The sequence below is a fragment of the Capricornis sumatraensis genome, chromosome X, assembly GCF_032405125.1.
Source record: "Capricornis sumatraensis isolate serow.1 chromosome X, serow.2, whole genome shotgun sequence".
Lineage (NCBI taxonomy): Eukaryota > Metazoa > Chordata > Mammalia > Artiodactyla > Bovidae > Capricornis > Capricornis sumatraensis.
The window spans coordinates 73,418,072-73,443,343 of NC_091092.1; the positions used below are offsets into that span (position 1 = coordinate 73,418,072).

Genomic DNA, 25,272 nt, shown 5'->3' on the forward strand with positions numbered 1-25,272 from the left:
ATGGCCTCCACCTTGGAGCTCACCTGCATCTATTCGGTCCTCATCCTGTGTGGTGATGAGGTGAGGGTCAAGGTCACTGAGGATAAGATCAATGCCCTCATTAAAGCAGCCAATGTAAATGTTGAACATTTCTGGCCATGCTTGTTTGCAAAGGTTTTGGCCAATGTCAACACTGGGAGCCTCATCTGCAACATGGGGGCTGGTGGACTTGATGCCAGCAGCTGGTGCTGCACCCATAGGAGGTCCTGCCCAATCCACACTGCTGCCCCAGCTGAGGACAAGAAAGTAGAAGCAAAGAAAGAAAAAATTTAAGAGTCTGATGATGACATGGGCTTTGGTCTTTTTGACTAAACTTCTTTAGTAACACATTCAATAAAATCCTGAGCTCTTTGCTGCTAAAAAAGAAAGAAAGAAAGAAATTGTCCTGTGTTGAACCTGCCTTGCTTAAGGTTATGCCCCCTTCTCAGGGGCAGCCCACATGCAGTGGTTGCTCAGTGAAAGTCACAAAGGCCTAGTTCCTTTGCTTCATTTCAGAGCACTTATGAAGGACTATCTTACTCTGTGAGACTGCAACCTCAAAATTGCACCTTTTTCCTCTCTATCCAATCTTTTTTTATATATAAAAATTTTAAAAATTTTATTTGCATATAGTTGATTTACAATGTTAAGTTTCAGTAGTACAGTAAAGTAAGTCAGTTGCACATATATACACATCCACTCTATTTTAGATTCTTTTTCCATATAGGTCATTACTCCTCACTCCTTTACAGTTGTTCCCAAAAGCAGTCCCCAGTAATCCACCTATCCACAAATCTCAAACTCAGAGTGTTTCCCAGGGAAACTTGGGAGGAATTCTAAGATGGCACTCATGATCTTCACCCTCTGGAATTCACGTCTCTATATAATCCTATCCCTTTGAGTGAGTAGGGCCTGCAACTTGTTTCTCACCAATGGAATACACCAAAGTTGATGGAATGTCACTCCTATAATTAGATTACAAGGTAGATATGAGTGCTTCTTGCAGGCATACACCAGAGAGATTCTTTTGCTGGCTTTGAAGTAACTGCCATGCTGTGAAAGGGACTATGGAAAGAGCCATATAGCAAGGATCTACAAGTGGCCTCTAGGAGCTGAGAGAAGCTCTTGGTAAATAGCTAGCAAGAAAACAAGAACCTCAGTACTACAATTGTAAGGAAATGAAGTCTGCCACCATTCTGAGAAAAGTGAATCTTTTCCTAGCCGAACCTTTGGTGAGACTGGCCAACACCTAGATGGTAGACTAATGAGACTTTGAGCAGATTATCCAACCAAGATGAGCCCATTCTCCTAACTCACAGAAACTATAAGATAATAAATGGATGTTGCTTTAAACAGTTAAATTTGTTACACAGCAATAGAAAAATAATACATACACCTTGTAGAAAGGAAGGTATGGAGACTGACAATCAGTCAAGGAAGACTGGAGACTGACAACCCTTCAACATTTGATTTTGAAACTATGTAACTTTTCTTATAGATATCTCAACTTGTAGGGAAGATCTTTTGTTAAGGATTCTTTGTTTTTGTAGGAGTGAGTACATATAGACCTCAAATTCCCTAACTATCCCTTCCCCCTACTCTCCCCCCAATAACTATAAGTTTGTTCTCTAAGTCTGTGTCTGTTTCTGTTTTGTAAATAAGTTCATTTGTATAATTTCTTTTTAGATTTTGCACAAAAAGGAGGATTATATTTTTAATTAGGTAAATGGATATCTGCTCCAGAATGAAATGAAATTGAGACATTCTAAAATTTTTCAGTATCTAAATTTGTCAAAACAGTCAAAGGAATTAAAAGTAGAGATAACTTATTGGACAAGATTTTATCTTATAAAAACATTAGTCAAGGAAATGTACTCTGAATGGAAGAAAAAGACAGAACCTATGAATATATTTGAGTTAAAGTATATATCCTTTTCTAATAAAAAATATTAGTATTGAGAATGTCTTCCATTTAGTAGAATTTTTTTTTCTTCTGTGGAGGGTGTTTTCTCATATAAAAACATTGTGATGAGAAGAGTCAATTGAAGATGTTTGCCATTTCAAATTTATAAAAATTTGCAACTATGAGACAAACTGCAGGCAATTTTATGAAAAATGCAACTGTGAAACAAATTGCAGACAATTTTATTAAAAAAATTAAAATACCACAACCATATGGAAAAATACATTTTCAGAGAAATATTGACAGTGTGATGTTAGAGACAGGTGTGGCTAAGAAACCAATTAAAGTATGTGGATATATACCAAAAATTCTTCTGCTTGTATTACTTTTTAATGTTCAAATAATCAATACAATAAGCATTTTTGCTTTAATGTGAAGTGACATATGTTTTTACTTTTAGAAAGAATTTTATTTTTGAAATTAGTTTTTAACAGTACTGTTTTACAGTCTACCAATATAATAAAGCCAATTTGTTGATAAATAGGTAAATATTTCATATATATTGAATTACTTTAGCGCCTCCTTTCACTCTCTAAAGTATCCCAGTCTAGTTAATATGGTCTCTAAGGCTTTAGGATCTTTCTTTTTGTTTTCATCCCTATCCTTTAGCATGGCAGTTTCTATAACCCAGATCTCATGTCATATGTAAATTTCACCTTCTGCAAATATAAAAGGGTCACTTATTTGGGTCGCTTAAGCTACCCATTCTTTTTCACATTCAAGTGATGTGGAAAGTTTAGAGATATAAACAGGTTCTTGTTTTTGTTTTCTGGGAGGCCACTTTATGCCAATTAATTCATTAACAAGTCCCATGAGTTGCCTCAGAAAACAATTGTTATCTCCAAGTACATGTGAGTAAAGCAATAAGAAAAGAACAAGCAAAAGAAAAAAGCCTACACACATATGAGAACACACACACACACACAGAGATAGCAGCCCTAGCAAATAGTAAATGATTCTGATGGAAAAAAAAAGCACCAATGTTGTGAGGGCAGGTAAGTAAAGCCTATAGGAACCCTAGACGCCTTTGCACTGGTCCCTACAAGGGAAGAATTTATGCCATTCTTCAGGTTACAGTGCCTCTATACCTTCAATGTCAGTCCTTAGCATTAGGTCACCATTGTAGAAGAAACCATTTCCCCCTATTTACTAATAGAACTCTTAAATTTTAGCCACCTAGATGGCTATCCAGCAAGAGACTACATTTCCTCATCTCCCTTGCCACTTGGAGTGGCCAAGTGACTAAGTTCTGAAAAATCAGTGTGAGCCATTCCACATATGACACTAAAATGGAAAGTTCATGTTCTCTTTTGGCCCTTTCCCCCATCCTGCTGGCTGGGAGATAAAAGATGAAGCAGCCACCTTGGACTCACACATGGCAGAGCTTCTTTACCAGCCCTGGACCACTTACCTCTACACTGTTAACATGAGAAAAACCAACCTCTATCTTGTTAAACTACCTGTGTTCAGTCTTGGGTCTCTTTGTTACAGTACCTGCACCCTCCTTAATAAAACCATGCTGAGCTGAACTTGCAAAATTTAAAAAGTACGCACTGAGTCACTACAATATGAGGAGACAGACCACTGGGACAAAAAAGAAAGTCCAGCATAGAACCAAACACATAGAGAAAATTAGTACAAAATCAAATCAGTGCAGTAAGCATGGACTTTATTTTTTGAATGAATGGTGTTGATACTAGCAGGTAGCTGTTACTACAGAAAAAGATAAAGTTCAATCCTTCCTCACACTATAAGGTGGGTTAAAACTCTAAGTGGAACAAAGAGTTAATGGATTTACCCTTTGAGCCAACAGCTTTATTTATGCAAATTTATTCACAATAAAGACACTCCTGTATTTTATGGATAATGTCTGTACATTTTCTCATTGTTTATAATAGCAAAATACAGGAAAAAACTTAACTGTCTATCAATAGGGGATTAAATTTTAAAAACTATAGTATACAATAGAATGCTATACTATATATGAAGTTTTAAGAAAGAATGGGAAAGCTCTGTAAGCACTGATATATCTTCAGGATGTACTTAGGTGAAGAAAGCAAGATGCAGAATAGTATATAGTAATAAGGTACCTTTTGTAAAAGTTAGGGGAGAAATTAAAATATATATTTATTTTTGCTTATATCTGTACAAGAGTGAAAGTGAAAGGAAATGTCACTCAGCTGTGTCCAACTCTTTGCAACTCCATGGACTGTAGCCTGACAGGCTCCTCTGTCCATGGAATTCTCCAGGCCAGAATACTGGAGTGGGTAGTCATTCTCTTCTCCAGGGGATCTTCCTAACCCAGGGATCGAAACCAGGTCTTACGTATTGCAGGTGGATTCTTTACCCTCTGAGCCACTAAAAAACACTAAAAGGACATATTAGAAACTAATAAAATGGTTAGTTGTGAGAGTAGAAAGAGTGGGGTAGATGGGAACAGGAATGGTTATGTGAGTTCTAAATTTGAGTATTATGTAAGTAATAATTCAGCTCACACACTAGCAAAGTGATGCTCAAAATTCTCCAAGCCATGTTTCAACAGTACGTGAACTGTGAACTTCCAGATGTACAAGCTGGATTTAGAAAAGGGAGAGGAACCAGAGATCAAATTGCCAGCATCTGCTGGATCATCAAAAAAGCAAGAGAGTTTCACAAAAGCATCTACTTCTGCTTTATTGACTATGCCAAAGCCTTTGACTGTGTGGATCACAATAAACTGTGGAAAATTCTGAAAGAGATGGGAATATCAGACCACTTCCCTGCCTCCTGAGAAACCTGTATGCAGGTCAAGAGGCAACAGTTAGAACCAGGCATGGAACAACAGACTGTTTCCAAATAGGGAAAGGAGTACGTCAAGGCTGTATATTGTCACTCTGCTTATTTAACTTGTATGCAGAGTACATCATGAGAAACGCTGGGCTGGATGAAGCACAAACGGGAATCAAGATTGCCAGGAGAAATATCAATAACTTCAGATATGCAGATGGCACCACCTTTATGGCAGAAACGAAGAAGAACTAAAGAGCCTATTGATGAAAGTGAAAGAGAAGACTGAAAAAGTTAGCTTAAAACTCAGCATTCAGAAAATGAAGATTATGGCATCTGGTCCCATCACTTCATGGCAAATAGATGGGGAACCAGTGGAAACAGTGACAGACTTGATTTTGGTGGGGGGGGGGGCTACACAATCACTGCAGATGGTGACTGCAGCCATGAAATTAAAAGATGCTTGCTCCTTGAAAGAAAACCTACGACCAACCTACACAGCATATTGAAAAGCAGAGACGTTACTTTGCCAACTAAGGTCCATCTAGTCAAGGCTATGGTTTTTCCAGTAGTCATGCATGGATGTGAGAGTTGGACTGTGAAGAAAGCTGAGTGCCAAAGAATGGATGCTTTTGAACTGTGGTGTTGGAGAAGACTCTTGTGAGTTCCTTGGACTGCAAGGAGATCCAGCCAGTCCATCCTAAAGGAAATCTGTTCTAAATATTCATTGGAAGGACTGATGCTGAAGCTGAAACTCCAATACTTTGGCCACCTGATGCAAAGAACTGACTCATTTGAAAAGACCCCGATGCTGGGAAAGATTGAAGGCAGGAGGAAAAGGGGGTGACAGAGGATGAGATGGTTGGATGGCATCACCGACTCAATGACCATGAGTTGGAGTATACTCCGGGAGTCGGTGATGGACAGGGAGGCCTAGCACGCTGCAGTCCATTGAGTTGCAAAGAGCTGGACATGAAATGAGTGACTGAACCGAACTGAACTGAAGTAATAATTATTACTATTATCAAGTATTAATAAGTATTATTATATAAGTAAATGTATTATTTGCATTTTGAACTATGCTGATATATTACTTATTTTAAACAAACAAATATAAATTTCAAAGAAAAAAAAATTAGGGTGAGGAAAACAAAGTCATCCATCAACTGCATCATGAAAGCCCAAGGTTTTCATTTACTCAGATGCCAAAGCCATCACTAAATCCTGCTACATACATATTCAGTGAACACCAGCATGCTACTAGTATACCTATAGAAGACAAAATCAAGAAAACTGGTGTGTCTTTGGGCTGCAAATTGGCTCGAGAATCCAAATACCATGAAACTACAGTAGAAGTCACAGAAAAGGTGATGTGTGCAGAATTCTATATAGCAGTTAGACTTCTTCCTGTCCTTCTTCTAGTCATCACATATGGTTTCAAGAGAAGTCCCTTTAGGTCACATAGGAAAATGGCAGAGAGGATCAGCAACAATGAGATCACAGCATGCAAGGAATTTTTATTGAATCATTTAGCCATTTGGTCATGTACAAAGATAGCTATATGAACAGAGAGATTTGATAAGGATCTTCAAATGGCTTCAAGTGGCCACCTTGCTTAGATTTCTGGGTACACTGAAACTAACAAGTTCTTAAATCATTTAAGGCAATGTTGGGTAAAATTTGGACAACCTTGGCTAACTAGGGAGTTAGAGTTGTATTAGGTGATTACCTAATATTGTGCAGAGGAGAAAGAACCATCAGAGAGGGAAGGGGAAAAGATTCAAAGTAAGAGTAGTGATTGTTGGAAAGAGATTTCTAAGATAATAGGAAGGGATGGGAGATAAAGCTGGCCAGGAATTCTTGGAAAGATTGAGGTATAGCACTGAGAACTTCATTGAAGCAGGAGACTATAAACTTTTTGGGTGTTATCAGATCAAAATGTGGTGAGTCAAGAATATGGAAAATAGTGGTTGAAGTAATGGATTGTAGGGCCCAGGCCAGTTAGGAAAGAAAATTAGTCTGGAAGAGACTGATAAATTGGGAGGAAACATGAGACCAAAGATTAGGAGTAGTAAGAATAAGGAAATATAATCCCTTAAATGGGAAAAAAAAAGTAGCCAGAGTTGCAAATACAAATTTAAGATATTAGAAGTGGAACAGTAATGAGTGATTTAAAAGACCCTGGATGTGCCCATGAGTGTGGACAACTGAAGTGCAGGGGAAGTCTCTGAAGTTGAGCCAAGTGGTGCTCTGTATGACTTATCTTCATGGATGTTAAAGTCTCTCCATGATAGTACAAAGACTTCATCAAATATTCAATTTACATTTGGGATAAACCAGGAAGTAGGCAGATGCCAGTGATGAGACTCATTGGTAGGAGAAAGCTAGTGTCTCAATTTTCATTTACCTACCCTTTAACTATACCTTTGTCCATATAGTCAAAGCTATGGTTTTTCCAGTAGTCATGTATGGATGTGAGAGTTGGACTTTTGAACTGTGGTGTTAGAGGAGACTCTTGAGAGTCCCTTGGACTGCAAGAAGACACAACTAGTCCATCCTAAAGGAAATCAGTCCTGAATATTCATTGGAAAGACTGATGCTGAAGCTGGACCTCCAATACTTTTACCACCTGATGTAAAGAACTGACTCATTGGAAAAGATCCTGATGCTGGCAAACTGAAGGCAGGAGAAGCGGATGACAGAGGATGAGATGGTTGGATGGCATCACTGACTCAATGGAACTGAGTGTGAGCAAGCTCCAGGAATTGGTGATGGACAGGGAAGCCTGGTGTGCCGCAATCTATGAGGTCACAAAGAGTCGGACATGACTGAGCAACTAAACTGAACCTAGTAATATCTTATTAAGAATTAAACTAGAGTTCTGAAAAATGAGAACAAGAAATTATTATTTTCATTCTGAAAAGAAAGCTAAAAGGAATGATGCAATGAACCCAGAAGAGGGCAGGCTTGGGTGAGTCACAATAATAGGGATTGTGAGGAAAAGATGAAACATGAGAGCTTAGAAAATGGAGTTAGACAGGGAAATGGATGGGCCAGGACAAAAATCAGTCTAGTTCCACACAAATGTCTGAGCTCCTCCAAGGTTTACTAGATTATATGGTAGATGAAACTTCATACAATACAAAAATGTAATACAAATTGAAAGAGGAGCTATAAAATTTTATCAAGTACCCCAGGTGAATCTAATGCACAATGAAATTTTAGAATTTCAGTTTTCTGGAATCTATTCACTATGGTAGTTGTATCTGTCATTGTGAATAATTAAATTTGGTTTGGGGGGAGGGTTGGACAATTCTACAAGAATTCAACCCTAGGACATGCCTAAGGCCTCAGTGACTTTAGGGGACTCTAATAGTTCATGATCAAAGACTGGAATTAAAGCAAGTGAAAAAAAGAGAGGGAAAAGAAACACTTTAAGAAAAGTTTGAAGCAGGCCAAACTTGAGCAGACACTGGCCTTATCGTAAGATGAAGCAACAAACCCACAAACGCCAACAGATTCTATGAAGGAGGAAACAGAAAAGGCTCTGTCTTGAAAGCAGGACTCCATCTTGGGCCGGACTGTGGACTTTTAGCTATATCCCTAGTATCTATGGAAACGACATACCAACTGGAAAACCAGGCCCCCAGAAGGAAGAATCCCAGGGCTCTCCATCGCCTAAAAGAATACCTTAATTATCTGTGTAACCAAATAGAATTCTATTCTATTCTATTCATTCTATTATCCTTATTGGGGTATGACCACAGGCCTGTTGATAACTGTTCGCTGTTAACTACCTAGGTTTAAGGCACATGAATCACGGGTTAACTTTGATTGTCAGCGAATTTGGGGAGGTGGGTTTGTCCTCATACACTTAGGGCATATAAGGTTTTCACAAAAACTGGTCAGGGTCCTTGGCTAAGAGGAGACTCTTCCTTGGGCCTGCCAGTGTAATAAACTGCACTCCACTATCTGCATCGTCCTTCTGAGTGAGTTTGTTTTCTGGAACGTGTGGCTACAACACTATTATAGTTACAAACTGAAGGATACTGTTCACACATGCATAGTACTAAAATAATGATTGGTCACACAATGAATCATCAACTACATTTCTCTATTAGCCATATTATCATGAAATATAAAGAAAAATACATTATATATATTTAGAGATAATTCAAGCTTTCACATAATTAAAGCTCACCACTCTGTGCCTCAGACAGTGAAGAGTCTGCCTGCAATGCAGAAGACCTTGGTTCGTTCCCTGGGTTGGTAAGATCCCTCTGGAGAAGGAAATGGCAACCCACTCCAGTTTTCTTGCCTGGGAAATTCCATGGATAGAGGAGCCTGGAAGGCTACAATCCATGGAGTCACATAGTTGGACACAACTGAAAGATTAACACACACAGTTTGGCTGTAGAATATATTTTTTAAATGTGCTCAAAAGCGAATATGTATCAAAATTCAGATGATAATGTCACGCGAGTGTATGTTCCTCGATTCTTTGTCTCGTCACAACAAAGATTTGGAGTGACAGACATTAAAGCCCCCTAGGCGTGTCACAGCTCTCAGGTCTTGGATAGACCGTGTTATAGCTCTCAGGTCTCGAATGGACCATGTTATAGCTCTTAGACAAATCAACTCTTAGACAGCTCAGTGTTACAGCTCTATTTGCTTTAGAAGATAGCAGGAAAATCCATCTTTGAGGCGTGAGGGCGCGTCGATCTAAAGACACGAGGAGAAGAGCGCCCCAACACTCGTGCACGCGCAAGAGAGAGAGATAGAGAGAGAGAGGGAGAGCGAGCGAGCGAGCAAGCTGGCTTTGGCTCTTCTATTTACGTGTTTATCTCTCCCTGGGCCTGTCCTATGTAAACTGGGCCAGCCAGGAGTGTTGTTTGTTTCACCTGAGGTCCTCACTCCAGTCCTCAGACCTTCTTTTGTTTCATTTTTGAGGGCTTTTCCCTTCCTTGTGTTGTAGCCACCACCATTTTGGACTCCTTTTCCCTGTTCTACCTACCTAACATTCCCCCCTCAAGAGATGGGAGGCCCAGTTCTTTGGGAATAGGGGCGTCGAGGTCTTTTTGGCTACTTCCTGCTGAACTGGGGGGGGCGAGGGGTATTGGGCCTCCGCCTCTTGCTAGTCTCAAGCCTCAGAGTCCTTATAGCGGCGTCCATCTAAGGGTGTGTGATATTTTCATGGTCGGCTGTAGTTTTACATCTTTGTTGAACTGGCACTGTATGTTGTAGCTTGTTGACCTGGGCAGAGACAAAACAGGTTAGACAATTGACAGTACATGGAATAATCATAAGCATCATCAATATAGCATAACAAGGACTAGTCAATTGTAAATTTACATTGCCAAGATGGCTCAAGTCCCTCCTTGTTCAGGGATCAGAAGATCTATCTCCTGTCTGTTTTGGAGTATAATCTCTGTCAAGCTGTGTTGGCTCTTTAGAGCTATCTTGAGAAATCTTATCCCCAGAAACTAGATTTTGAGGGTGTTTATTAGAATGGCACTCATTGGTAGTCCTGAATAGGTATCTGAGATCTCCCAGGGGCTCACAGGTGTGTTGAGTGTCCTCTTCTGTTTTCTTCCACAGCTTGACTCGTGAGTAGTGGAACCAGGTGTCATGTCCTTGTACCTTGACTGCTGTGGGGGTAGAAAGTATTACAGGGTAGGGGCCCTTCCATGTGGGCTGGAGTTTAACTTTTGGGGACCCATCTTTCCAGACTTTAATTAGGACTTGAGTCCCTGGAGCATATAGTGGTGACTCCTTAGAATCTTTTGGGTCCTGGTTTATATCCCACAAGTGTATATCCTGTTGGAATTGCCCAATGGCCATGGTATAAGACTGGAGGGTCTGACCCTTGGATCTAGGAAGAGGTCATTGACATAAACAAAAGGTCTCCCATATTGCATCTCATAAGGACTAAGACCAAGCTGTTCCTTAGGGGCAATGCGGGTGCGGAGGAGAGCTATCGGTAAAACCTCCTTCCATCCCAGGGAGGTCTCCTGGGTTATCTTTTCTATTGCTGATTTTAAGAATTGATTGGCTCTTTCTACTTTTCCCAAAGATTGAGGCCTCCAGGCATAATGGAGATAAGTAATGCCCAATGCTTTCGAGACCCTTTGGGTGACCTTAGAAGTAAATGACGTCCCATTGTCACTTTGTAATGACATGGGCAGACCAAATCTTGGAATGATTTTGAAGCAGTTTCTTTATCACCTCCTCAGCCTTTTCAGTCCAGGTGGGAAAGCCTTCAATCTATCCTGTGAATGTATCTATCATGACTAATAGGTATTTATACCCTTGAGAAACTGGCATCTGGGTGAAGTCCATCTGCCAGTCCTCTCCTGGGTAGGTCCCACGTCGTTGGATGGGCTGGGCCAGCTGGGGTCTTCGAGCTTCTTGGGGGTTGTTTAATTGGCAAGTGGGACAAGAGGAGACCACCTGTCTTATAGTTGTTTGGAAGCCTGTTCCTCTGAAGGACCTTTCTAGTAATCTTTGGAGGGCCTTTTCTCCTAAATGAGTAGTGGCATGTTAGGAGTTAACCAACTTCCATTGGAGATTCCCAGGCAGAAAAAGGAGTCCCTCCTTTTGGAACCACCCCATATGATCTTGAAAGCCCTTGCTCTTAGCTTTAAGAATCTTACCTTCAGTATATGAAGGAGTTTCTGGCAAATTAGTCTGTGGAACTAAGGTGGCAACCCCTATTAGGTCATGGTTCTGTAATGCTGCTTTCTTAGCTGCCTGATCAGCTGCTCGGTTCCCTCGTGCCACTTCTGTGCTCCCTTTTTGGTGTCCTTTACAGTGGGAGACTGAAACCTCAGTGGGCAGATGGACTGTCTCCAAGAGTCGAAGAATTTGATCACCATATTTGATTGGGGACCCTTGGGTGGTCAAGTGGCCCCTTTTTTTCCAAATAGCAGCATGTGCATGTAGCACCAGAAAGGCATACTTGGAATCAGTGTAAATGGCTATTTTTTTTCCTTTTCCCAGCTCTAAAGCTCGAGTCACGGCTATGAGCTCAGCTAATTGGGCTGAAGTACCTGGTGGCAGAGGCTTAGCCTCTATGGTCTCAAAATTGGAGACTACTGCATACCCAGCTCTTCTTTTTCCATCCAAGACATAGCTGTTTCCATCAGTGTACCAGATTTCCTCAGGATTGGTCAGAGGATCTTCTGACAATCCTTCTCGGGGTTTTGTCCAGTGGTCCAAGGTTTTCAGACAAGAGTGAAAGGGGAGAGAGCCCTCGGGGGTAGGCAGGAGGGTGGCTGGGTTAAGAACCTCACAAGGGGATATAGTGAGGCCTGGATTTTCCATCAGCATTACTTGATATCTGAGGATTCTTTGATCAGACAGCCATAAATGGCCTCTCCCATTTAGGAGTTATTTTACTTGATGGCTGGTAAAAATAGTTAGTTTGCCCCCAAAGGAGAGTTTTAAAGCATCTTCTATCATGATTGCAATAGCTGAAAGATTTCAAAGGCAGAGGGGCCAGCCTCGGGTAGTTGGATCGAGCTTTTTGGATAAGTAAGCTACAGGCTGGGGCTCAGATCCCAACCTTTCAGTTAACACTCCCAAGGCTATTCCCTCTCTTTCATGGACATAAAGTTGGAATGCTTTTTCTGGGCCTGGTAACCTCAAAGCAGGTGCCTGAGTTAAGACCTGTTTTAGTGTGGCCTCTGCCTTCTTTGGAGGAGTTCCCCATATCAGTGGGATTGAATCATCTCGTTCCTTTAAGCTTTCATGTAAGGGCTGGGCAATTAGACCATAGTTGGGTATCCAGATTCTACAATATCCAGTTAGCCCCAGGAAAGCTCGCAATTGTTTTCGAGTCATAGGGGAGGGCAACTGGACGATTCCTTGTACCCGATCAGAGGACAGCCTCCTGGACCCATGTGTAATCTGAACTCCCAGGTAAGTGACCTTTGTCTCGACCATCTGTGCCTTAGCACGGGAGACCTTATATCCTCTTTCCGCCAAGAAGTTTAGAACCTGAATTGCATGTTGTTGGGCACTTTTCTCATCTGGAGAGCAGATTAGTAGGTCATATACATATTGTAATATTTTCCCATTAGGTCCCAGGTCCAGATCTAGGAGATCTTGGCTAAGGGCCTGTCCAAACAGGTGGGGGCTATCTCTGAACCCCTGAGGTAATACTGTCCAAGTCATCTGTTGGTGTTTTTCTCCTGGGGCCTCCCACTCCAAAGCAAAAAGATATTGGGATTCTTTAGCCAGTGGTATGCAAAAGAAATGTATCTTTGAGATCCAAGACTATAAACCACTTGGCACTGGGTGGGATTTCTCCCAAGATTACATAGGGATTGGATACTGTGGGATGGAGGGGGACTACAGCTTCATTTATGATCCAGAGATCTTGAACCATTCACCAGGTCCCGTCTTTTTTCTTTACTGAGAGGATTGTGGTGTTACATGGTGAACTGGTGGGGACCAATAGCCCACAAGCAAGGAATTTATTTATTAAAGGCTGTAGTCCTTCCCAAGCTTCTCTTTTGAGAGGGTATTGTTTCCGGTTAAGAAACTGAGTGGGATCTCGGAGGACAACGATGACTGGTTCAGCTTGGTGAGCTCATCCAGGAATCCCCTGGTCCCACACCTGGGGGTTAATTTTGTCCTCCTGTAGTTTTTGGTCCCTCTCTATTGAAGGTGCAATGGGTTTTTCAGTAGTAACCAGGAGCTGCAGGGCTCTAGGAGTGAAAAACTTCCCATCACAAGGGTGGTCCCCAGTTTAGTGAGTATATCTCTTCCCAATAAGGGAGTAGGGCACTCAGGGACCACCAGAAACTGGTGGGAAAATATTTGTCCATCCCAGCAACAAAGAAGTGCTCCGGTGAATCTTTTAGTAGTTGCTTTTCCTGTAGCACCCAAAATGGTACCGGCTTGGGAGAACGGTCCGGAGTAGGAGATCATGACAGAGTAGGTAGCCCCTGTGTCAACCAAGAAATTCTCAGACCTACCTGCCACATCCAGTTGCACCCTTGGCTCCAGCCCCATGATGGTTATCTGTGACAGGTGGGCTGGCTGGAGCAGGCCGCTTCAGGCCTCTTGAACCATCATGAGGGTAAGCTTGGCGCTTGACCTTGAGGCTCTTGGGTCCCCAGGGCAGAGTGCTGCCCAATGTCCCAGTTGATGGCATTTGTGGCAAGCCGTTTTAGGAGACTTGTCATGGTTTGGACACTCTTTGGCCCAATGCCCCACCTGTCTACAGATCAGGCATTTGTCTCATGCCTTGTCCTTCAAGGCCTCGGGGTTTGCCATAGGGCTTCTCTGGAGGGCGGCCAGCATCTGGGCATGCCTTGTCTCTTTTTCTCTCCTTCTCCTGGGCCTTGGCCTCTTTTTTCTGTTATAAAAGGTATTGGTGGCTGTCTGGACCATCTCATCTAAAGCGGCAGCGGGGTCCTGCTGTTGTAACTTAATTCTGATATCTGATGCACATTGGGACAGGAATTTGTCTTTTAAAATCACCTGTCCCTCGTAAGAGTCTAAGTCCAGATTGGTAAACTTTTGGAGTGCCTCTTTTAGCCTTTTCAGAAAGGCAACGGGGTTCTCATTGGGCTCCTGAGTTATTGCTGAGACTGGGCACAGTCCCACAAGTAATAGGCTTCCTTCTGTTTCCATGGGTGGGCTTCCTTAGGGGTGAGTCTTTCTGAAGCTTATCCTACCCAGAACTGTTGCAACCTGAGAGCCAGACGTCCCCAGGTCAGGGTGCAGATCCCCAGGCAGGCTGAGGCATGACAGCCTCCTAGAGATCGAATCCCTGGGCAGGCCAAGACGTGACGGCCTCCTGAGAATTGTGTCCCTGGGCAGGTCGAGGCGTGACGACCTCCTGGGACCCCTGGGACTGGCGGATCCCCGAGCAGGTTGAGGCGTGACAACCTTTAGAGGACCAGATCCCTAGGCAGGTCAAGGCGTGATTACCTCGTGGGACCCCCGGACTGAAGTTTGGGCATCCCCAAGGTCTCCAGTGGGACCAGTGCTGGGTAGAATTAAGTGGTTCGTAACTCATTGCTAGTTTGCCCACCGTGGACGTTAATAGATATGATGTAAGCTTATCCTACCTAGTACTGTTGCAACCTGAGAGCCACGCATCCCCGGGTCAGGGTGCAGATCCCCAGGCAGGCTGAGGTGTGACGGCCTCCCTAGAATTGGGTCCCTGGGCAGGTCGAGGTGTGATGACCTCCTGGGACCCCTGGGACTAGCGGATCCCCAAGCAGGTTGAGGCATGACAACATTTCGAGGACCAGATCCCTAGGCAGGTCAAGGCATGATGACCTCCTGGGACCCCCGGACTGGAGTTGGGCGTCCCCAAGATCTCCAGTGTGACCAGTACTGGGTAGGATTAGGGGGTTAGATATTATAGTGTATTTCCCTCCCAAGGCCAGCTATTTTCTGGTTGTCTTTCCAGAAGATTGTAGAGGCAACCTTGTGGGTCTGGATGGGGCTCAGGAAAAGAGCATGAAACAGGAGGGAAGGCGGCAGAGCACAACCTTTGAAAGAATGACATAGCACAAAGGTATAATGTAAACCAATTAAAATCAGTTGGGTCTAAGATGACAAGTCAAATTCAAGTAAAACTTAATCTCCAATCTATAAGCCAACAGACACTCAGAGGTGGCAGGACAGCTCCAAGGCACTGTAGAAGAGATGGAGGAGTGGGTGGTTCCCCAATGGCTGGGATGATCCTCCCACTTATTTGCATATGAATTTACCCCTCGCGCAAAACCGAGCCAGGCCGCATTCAAAGGCCAGTACCCTGTAGAGTGCAGCGCTTTTCTCTGAATCTTAACAAATCTGCCTCTTATCTATCGCTTTGACTCTCAATGAATTTTTGTAATGAGACCTCAGAGCCTGAACTTTATTAGTTTTGGCTGGGCTTGAGTCCCGGGACAGAGCTGAAGTACAGGAGGAAAAAGCAGTGGGAAAAACCTGCCAAGGAATCCCCTTCATAGCCCGCTGGAAAATTTGCTAAATATCTGACCGGTGCTCACCGTTTCTTTGGTATGATCCTTGGCACAGAGAAGAGAAAGGACAGAACACCCACCGGCTTGTGTAACAGCTACTGGGGCTCAGCAGATAGTGCCTTTGGGACATGCTAAGGAGTAGCCTCTCCAGAGTCCCTCAATTGTGCCCCCTGCCGCCCGCCTGTTAGAGGGAGGTTCGAGGAAACAAGAAACTAGAGGTTAGAGGAGCGAGGACTTACCTTAACTGGAGGTCTTCTGGGATCTGAGGCTGGGCTGCGTGGGCTTTCCACTGTCCTGGTTTCCAGCACGATGGGCCTTCCCCTGTGCTGGATTTTCTTCGCTTTCCTCCTCTACCGCGCGGGAGCTTCGCTGAGTTGGGCTCCAGCTGTGCTTGGCCTCTTCCACGCAGAGATTGTTTCAGCCAGGTTACATCCGAGTCACGGCACCATAGATGTCACGCGAGTGTATGTTCCTCGATTCTTTGTCTCGTCACAACAAAGATTTGGAGTGACGGACATTAAAGCCCCCTCGGCGTGTCACAGCTCTCAGGTCTTGGATAGACCGTGTTATAGCTCTCAGGTCTCGAATGGATCATGTTATAGCTCTTAGACAAATCAACTCTTAGACAGCTCAGTGTTACAGCTCTATTTGATTCAGAAGATAGCAGGAAAATCCATCTTCGAGGAGAAGAGCGCCCCAGCGCGCGGGAGAGAGAGAGAGAGCTGGCTTTGGCTCTTCTATTTATGTGTTTATCTCTCCCTGGGCCTGTCCTATGTAAATTGGGCCAGCCAGGAGTGTTGTTTGTTTCACCTGAGGTCCTCACTCCGGTCCTCAGACCTTCTTTTGTTTCATTTTTGCGGGCTTTTCCCTTCCTTGTGTTGTAGCCACCACCATTTTGGACTCCTTTTCCCTGTCCTACTACCTAACAATAACATAACAAATGAGTGCCTGTATTTAAAAAGTTATTTGCTTTATAGCAAGTATGGTCAGAGTATGATTCTCTTTACAATACTTCAACTTATAGACAGCACTTTAAATCTGTTGTTTAAATTTGTTTTAATTATTTGGGGGGCAAGAGGTGAGTAGTGACTAAAGAGCGGCTAACAATCTTTTCTTTGCTAATCGGCTGCTCATTACTTGAGTGTGTCTATGAGATTTCATCAGGCTTATGCATTTTATGTATACTTCAATTGAAAGGTTAAAAATAAAAAGATGAGGGAAAGTATGACAGGAAAACAAACAAAATACACAATGAGAAATAAATAATGCTAGAGCAGATACTGTCATTTTCCTGTAAGTTTGAACAGAACCATACAGTTTTGGTCACTCTCATCAATCTATAGATAACTGTAAACTACACGTGGGGTAAGATTTAGATGTGGATATGAATAGCTTTACAAGTGTGAATTAAATTTTTGTGATTGCTTTACCAAAACCAATAACAATAAAATAAAGATTTTTGGCTGTATATATTCTCTCAGATTTTCTAGAAGAAAATCATATTGTCTGCAAACAATGACAGCTAGTTTTGTCTTTTCTTTTATCATATTTATACATTTTTATTTCTCTTTCTCATTGATTGGCACTTCCAGGAAACTGTTGACAAGAAGTTATGCTATTGAACATCTTGCTTTTGTTTCTGACTTTTATCAGTACTTTCACCTGTATATCAAAGCTTTTCAACTTTTTTGATCATGTTTTGCAGTTTAAAAAAATTATTTTATATTCCAATACACACACACACACACACACCAAGTTTTCAAGAAAAAATGTTTATCTTTTCTGTATGCAGCACACTCTAACATTTTACGTCCTAGTTTATGTTTTCATGCTGAATGCATTAAAGACCTTTAGTGACAACTGAGTAAATTTGAATATGAACAGATTTTATCTGATATTATGAAATTATTGCTATTCTTCATTAACTTTAATAATGATATTGTGATTATATAGAGAAATATGCTTATATTATAAACACTGAAGGTTTTAAAGGCCGGGTGACATGATAATTTACTTTGGTGATGGACACAGCTATTACACAGCTTTCTTTGTTTTGGGGGGGTCTTTGGCCATGCGACACAGGATCTCAGCTCCCCAAACCAGGACTGAACTCAGGCCACAGCAGTGAAAGCCCAGAATCCTAACCACTAGGTCACCGGGGAACAGTCTTACATGGCTTTTTTTTAAAGGTGGCAATATCAAGACCTGGTGAGGATGCAGAGTAATTGAAGCTCTAATATATTGTGGTAGGAATACCAAGTGGCGCAGCCATCCCGGAAAATACCTCAGCAGTTTCTTATAAAGTTAAGTGTACACTTACCATATGACCCAACACTCTCACTCTTAGGTATATATTCAAGATAAATGAGAATATATATCTACATAGAGACTTGCACATGAATGTTTATAGCAGCTCTATTCATAATAGCCAAAAGTGGAAATAACTTTAAATGTCTGTGAACTGACAAGTGGATTTTTTAAAGTATGGTACAATGGAATAATACTCATCAATAAGAAATAAACCATTATTAAATGCAAAAGCATGGGTGACTCTCTAATGCATCATGTTAAGTCATAAGAAGCCACATTCAAAATGCTGTATACTATCTGATTCCCAGGGCGAGGAGTAGGATGAGAAAGGTTGGTGCTCAGGGCTGTGCAGCTGCAGGATCAGAATCTGAGAGTGGATGGCTCCTTACATTTTGCTCCATAGACATACTACTTGCCTCTCCCTAGTCATGGCCCTAATGATTCCATTTATATGATGTTCTGGAAAAGGCGAAAAAACAGAATAAAATGAAGATCAGTGCTGGTTAGGGATTGGGGTGGGGAAAGGGTTGGCAACAAAGGAGTAAAATGACAGGATTTGAGAGGGATCAGTCATAGAATACCCCACTCCAGTACTCTTGCCTGGAAAATCCCATGGACGGAGGAGCCTGGTAGGCTGCAGTCCATGGGGTCGCTAAGAGTCAGACACGACTGAGCGACTTCACCTTCACTTTTCAGTTTCATGCATTGGAGAAGGAAATGGCAACCCACTCCAGTATTCTTGCCTAGAGAATCCCAGGGATGGGGGAGCTTCGTGGGCTGCCGTCTGTGGGGTCACACAGAGTCAGACATGACTGAAGTGACTTAGCAGAAGCAGCAGCAGCAGCAGTCATAGAATATCACCTGATTGTGGTGGTTACATGACTGGGACTGTATGTATTTGTCTAAATTCAGGTAACGATACACCAAAAAGAGTGAACTTTAGTCATATAAATCTTTTAAAGTGAACAAAAATCAAGAAAAAGTCTAAATAATGAATATATAATAATTCATGATATTATTTTCTCCACTTTTCTTGATGCTAGGTATTTTTCATAATAAAGAGTAAAACATCAAAATGCCAGTTGCTTGCAAGCATATTGATTTCTCAACCAGTTGTTTTAAAAACACTGTGCTAAATTATACATTGAAACGTGTATATTATCATATGTAAAATAGATGACCAGTGCAAGTTTGATGCATGAAGCAGGGTACTCAAGGCTGGTGCTCTGGGACAACCCAGAGGGATGGGGTGGGAGGGGGGGTTCAGGATGGGGGGACACATGTGTCCCATGGCTGATTCATGTCAATGTATAGCAAAAACTACCACAGTATTGTAAAGTAATTAGCCTCCAATTAAAAGAAATTTATAAAAATGAAAAAAATAAAAACACTGTGCTAAATTATACATTTCTGTAATGTTTGAATATTTACTACAGGATGGATACACAACAAGGTCCCATTGAATAGCACAGGGAACCATATACAATATCTTGTGATAAATTACAGTGGAAAAGAATATATGCATAGGTATAACAGAATCACTGTGCTGTACAGAATAAACTAATACATGATAAGTCAACTATACTTGAAAAAATACATTTGAAAAAAATTTCATCTTCTGTTCAGTAAGTGAAAGCATACTTGAAGATCAAAAACTTTCAGGCACTTCCCTGGCTGTTCAATGGTTAAGGCTTCAAGCTTCCACTGCAGAGGGCATGGGTTTGATCCCTGTGAACTAGAATCCCACTTGCTGCAAGGTATGGCAAAAAAAAAAAAATGTTCTAAATTTTAACAAATCTTGCATCTCCCATGAAGGAGTCAAGCTGGCAGGGATAGTTCTCCATATCAAAAGCTCTAATTAAATTGGAAACAATTAACGAGACTTATTATGGAACTGGCATCATGCTAAATATTTTACAAGCTATATCAGTTTGCTAGGGCTGCCATAAGAAAATATCACAAGTTGAGTGACTTGAACAACAGAACTTTATTTTCTGAGTTGTGGAGACTAGAATTTTGAGATCAAGGTTTCTTCTGAGGTCTCTCCCCTTGACTTGTAGACCAGCGTCTTTTCACTGTGTCCCCAGCGGGTCTTTCCTCTGTGCACACATGTTCTGAGACACTGGGGGGTTAGGACTTCAATGTATGAATTCTGGAGGGACACAGTTCAGCCCATTACTCATGTATTATCTGATTTATCCAACAATATTATAAGGTACATTCATTCCCCATTTTACAAATGCAGAAGTGTGTGGGAAGAAGTCAAAATACAAACTCAATCCATTAATTAAAAAAAAAAAACTTCAAAAAAAATGCCTATTCACAAAAAAGCATTTTGTAAAAAGTTTCACTTTTAATTAAAATATAAAGAGATGGAAACAACTAAAGCAGTTTTTTATTTGAAAGGGAGGTGATTTGGTTCTTTCAGTTTGTCTTCTAAGGCAAATACTATTTCATTTCTGTGCAATTTTTGTTTTTACCCTGACTGAGCCAGATGTGACCCTCTACCCTGTGGGGATTTCTGCTTCTCTTCCAGTCCTTCTCTTTACATAGCAAAACCATGTCAGCTGGAGAGCTAAGCTGAAAGAACCATTTCAGCTATCTCCAAGAGGTTACCATAGAATCCTCCTCCTCCTTCTGTAACCAGGAAGGGTTAATTTTAAATTCATGCCAGATCTGCTTCTGTGACTTTAACTCTCATCTTGCTGCTTGCTTTTATTATTATAGCATACATAGTAACTTCCCACGTTGCTCAGTGGGTAAAGAATCCGCCTGCAAGGCAGGAGACCCAGGCGACTGGGGTTTGATCCCTGGGTCAGGAAGATCACCTGAAGGAGGAAATGGCAACCCACTCTTGTATTCTTGCCTGGAAAATTCCATGGACAGAGGAGACTGGCAGGCTATGGTCCATGGGGTCACAAAGAGTCATCCACCACTGAAGCAATTGACCATGTATGCATGCAGGCAGGGAGGCATACCTAATGGCCTGCCTCAGGGAGATAACCTGAGCCTGACCACCTGTGAAGGATTCTAAGGAAATGAAACTAACAGGACACCCAGTCTGAGGCTTGCCATTCTAGGAGATATTTGCAAGGATTGAATAGTCTTTTTACTTTGTTTCCTTACCTCCTCCCATCTCTGATCCATTAAAGAACCTGGCATCTAGGCCCTGACAAGACAGTTATTTTGAGGTGCTAGCCTGCCATCTTTTCCATCAGCCAGCTACCCAAATAAAGCCCTTTCCATGTCTCAACTCCTCAACTCTTGGTTTTATTGGCCTAACATGTGGCAAGCAGAGCAAACTTGGACTCAGTAACACTCCATCTGAAAAAAAAATAAAAAAGAGGCTGGAGAGATTTGTTCTATACCAGTTTGGCCCAACTCCAGACTTTGAAAAAGAATCACATAAATTTTTTCATACCAATAGCAAGTCAGAAAAAACTGACTATATTACAGCTTCCCTCAACCAGTGGTTCAAGACCAATCCTTTTGTAATTTAAACCTCATTGATTTACTTTCAAATAAGCTAGCAATCAGATTTGAAGAATATATTTGGGGGAAATGCAGCTTTATTATGAAAATTAAAATGGTCACCCATAAGTAAGCAATTAACCATTTGTCTGCCTGAAGCAGCACCAAAACAATCAAACAAAAACCCTAAGAAGTGTTGCTTACATTTGATGTGGGCACTTATTGAAGTAGGGTGAAGTAGACAGAATCTGGTTTCCAACCATACTAGGTGTGTCATCCCTTAGGCACTCAATTCTCAGCAAAAGAACCTTCTAATTTAATCTGAAACATTTTTGTTTATGTTGAGAACAAACAGGCATTATGTTGAGTCCTGCTCAAGGCCACAGATATGAGGCTTTGCACCAAAGCCACAGAAGTGGAGCCCAGAACCACAGTCACCTCCTAAGCTGACTGAGTATGTGTGTTAGTTGCTCAGTCGTGTCCAACTCTTTGCTACCCCATGGATTGGGGCCCACCAGGCTCCACCATCCATAGGATTTTCCAGGCAAGTATACTGGAGTGGGTTGCCATTCTCTTCTCCAGAGGATCTTCCCAACCCAGGGATCGAACCCAGGTCTCCTACATTGCAGGCAAACTCTACCATCTGAGTCACTAGGGAAGCTGACTGAGCCCCTTTGTAACTGTTGCCAAAAGCCCTCTGTTCATCACCAACAAGCTTCCTGACTCCCAATTAGGCAAAGGTGGCCACTTCAGCAAGCACCCTATAGCACCCCAACCAATCACCTAATGCCAACCTGCCAGCAGGAATTTTCTTTGTCTTGAGGCTATAAAAGTTGGCTATTAACCCACAGAAACTGTCGACTTTCCCTGGTCTATCAGGTGGTCAGCCCACTGCGATCACAGTGCCCACTTATCTCTGCTCTTTGTTCTTAATAAACTCACTGCCTTCTGAAATACTGTGTCTGGAAATTCTTTTTCAACCCATGCTCGGACTGCCTCAACACGATAGTCTCCATTCAGATTTGTGACTGTTGCAGTGAGAAAGAAAAAATAGGAATGAGTTTTTCTCTTTCTTTCCTGAGAACAAAGATGATAAAGAGAACAGTGGGCCGGCCTGAACATTCCTAGTATTTTTACTTTAACAGCTCCTAACTCTAATGTCTATTACTAAGTTTGCTTTTCTGCCCCCTAACTCTGCAGGAGCTACAATTCACATTTTCACCTTTGACTCTATGCTAAATACATCCCCTATCTGGTGTTTACCCTTACAACACCTTTCCCCTTGTAGTTACACATCAGAAAGAAGGCTGCAGAGCCACCAAACTACCAAACTCAATTACTGGGTTACCAATGCCATTTTATGACTGCCTTTGAAACAATGCAAGAGGAAGAAATCAAGATCCTATCACCTTCGTTCCGCATCACTGACTCCTGACTGATAGCCCTTTCCTTATATAAGCCCCTAGACGTCCCCTCATGGCACAGAGGCACAGTTCTTGAAGCATGCGGCTACTGTGTTCCCCTCTCTGCCAGCTGAGAATAAAAGCCACCTTTCTGTTTCCTCCAAACTGTCTCCGTATTTTTCATTTGGTTTCAGTGGGCAGAGAAGGCCAAGATTTTAGTCAGCAACATGACCATGCTCCAATCTGGGGTAGAATTTAATGGCACCCTCATTATACCTCTCCCTGGTTATTTCGATTTGAAATCATCTAAAAGGGTCCTCCCTTTAAAGGAGGAAACAGACAGAGCTGGACTCCATCTTAGACCAGCCTGTGAACATTAGGCTACACACAAGGTCACCCTCCCAATGGACTCTGAACTTTGCGCCTGGTGTCTATAGAAACGGCATACCAATGGAAAACCAGACCACCACCACCACTCCCCTCCCAGGGATAAAAGAGACTCAGGACTTGTACCTAGACTCGCGGTCGCCTAAAAGAATATGCTAATTATCTCTGTAACAGAACAAAGTCATAAATCCCATAATGCTTACTGGGGCATGACCGCAGGCCAATTGATAAATGTCCACTGTTTATATAGGCTTATGACACATGCATCATGGGTTAACTTTGATTGTATCTCTCTTTTACCTTGTCCCAGACTAGTTTCAAGGAATTTGGGGAGGTGGGTTTGAACACATACACTTAGGGTATATAAAGTTTCCACAAAAACTGGTCGGGGGTCCTTGGCTAAGAGGAGACTCTGCCTTGGGCCCGTCGGTGTAATAAACTGCACTCCACTATCTGCATTGCCTTTCTGAGTTTGTTTCCCTGAACGCGTGGCTACAACACCTTTACCCAATTCCCCCTTTTCCATCAACCTTCCCTAACTTCCCATCCCTTTCCTCATTTTCTCGTTATATTCCCATCAGTCATAAGCCTACAATAGACTGCTTATAAAAAATGTTAATGTTACAATGATTTATTTACTATATTTATACTTATTTAGTGTCAGGAAGTGCTTGGTTAACTCTACCACTTTTGCTTATTCTGAGGTATTTCCATCTTTGCCTGGGTACATAAAACCTGTTGAAATTGAAGTAAGGAAGTGTGAAATGAAAATATCTTCTGCCACATTATTCAACAAGAAATGGCACAGGCATCAGCGATTTCTGGCCTCCAAATGTCAAAGAGAGATCCCAAGCTGCAATCCAACCTGGCAGATGCTGCCATTCCCACAGTGATTGCTGAGGAGCTGGGGGAATGCAAGAAGCAAGGTGAACAAGGAAACAGGATTGGCCCCAGACAGCTGAGGTGCACGTGAAAGGAATGAATTCAGTGAGTCCAGAGGCTTGCATCTTCCCATATATAGAGTGCTAAATTCCTTAACTTGATATCTGATCTTTGATGTTCAGACTGTCCACTCCCTTTGTTACAAGCTTGTATATAGCCTGACTTCCCCTCCTGCCTCCTTGGAACGGTTTTCTCAGAGCTACTGAGATGTTGTCCCTGGCTCAGTGTCCTAAACATTCCCACCAAATAAAATAACTCTCTACTTTCAGGTCGTGACTATATTTTTTAATCAACAGAAATCTGCCTAAACTGCAGAAGACACTGCACACCGCACCAAGTGACAAGAAATGCCTGTGGAGGGTACTGGATATGGATGTTGCACCTGGAGCTCCACAGAGCTGACATTTTTCCATTTCAATAAACACATAAATTTATATGAGGCCTGCATAGCATTCCTTTTTATAGACCTATTGTCATTTATTTTATCAGTGTCCTATTTGCAAACATTATTATGGTGTCTGAGTTTTTACCATTACATATAATGCTTGAAGAAATAGTTTTTTGTATCTTTTAGAATTTGTTATTTCCTTACTATTAATTCTGGCAGTCAAAAGGCTAGATTCAAGAGAATGGGCATTGAAAAAATATTTAATGGAAAATACATACATATGTAGGTTGATAAAAATTCAGATCATACAAAATTCAGGATATGGAATTGAAAATGTCTCCCTTTTACTCCATACTTTCCAAGTCCCTCTTCTTTTCACATGAATGATAGCATAATATATACATGGTATTGCTTTTCTTCATTCAAATGTCTTAGAAAGATTTCCATGTCTTATTTTTCATTTATTTTCCATACTAAAGATAAATAATGAAGCTTGAAGACGGTATGCTAAGGTAAATAAACCAGATAGAAAAGGACAATTATTATATGATTCTATTTACATGAATACCTATAGTAGTCAGATACATAGGATGGAAATTAAAGCAGCAATTACCATGAGCTGGGAAGAGGAGAAAGAGG

At 41.8% G+C, this 25,272-nt stretch overlaps 1 pseudogene; it reads left to right on the top strand.

Annotated features, from left to right (window-relative positions):
* LOC138070734 (large ribosomal subunit protein P1-like) lies at window positions 1–351 on the top strand (annotated as a pseudogene).
* The last annotated feature ends 24,921 nt before the right edge of the window (window positions 352–25,272 follow it).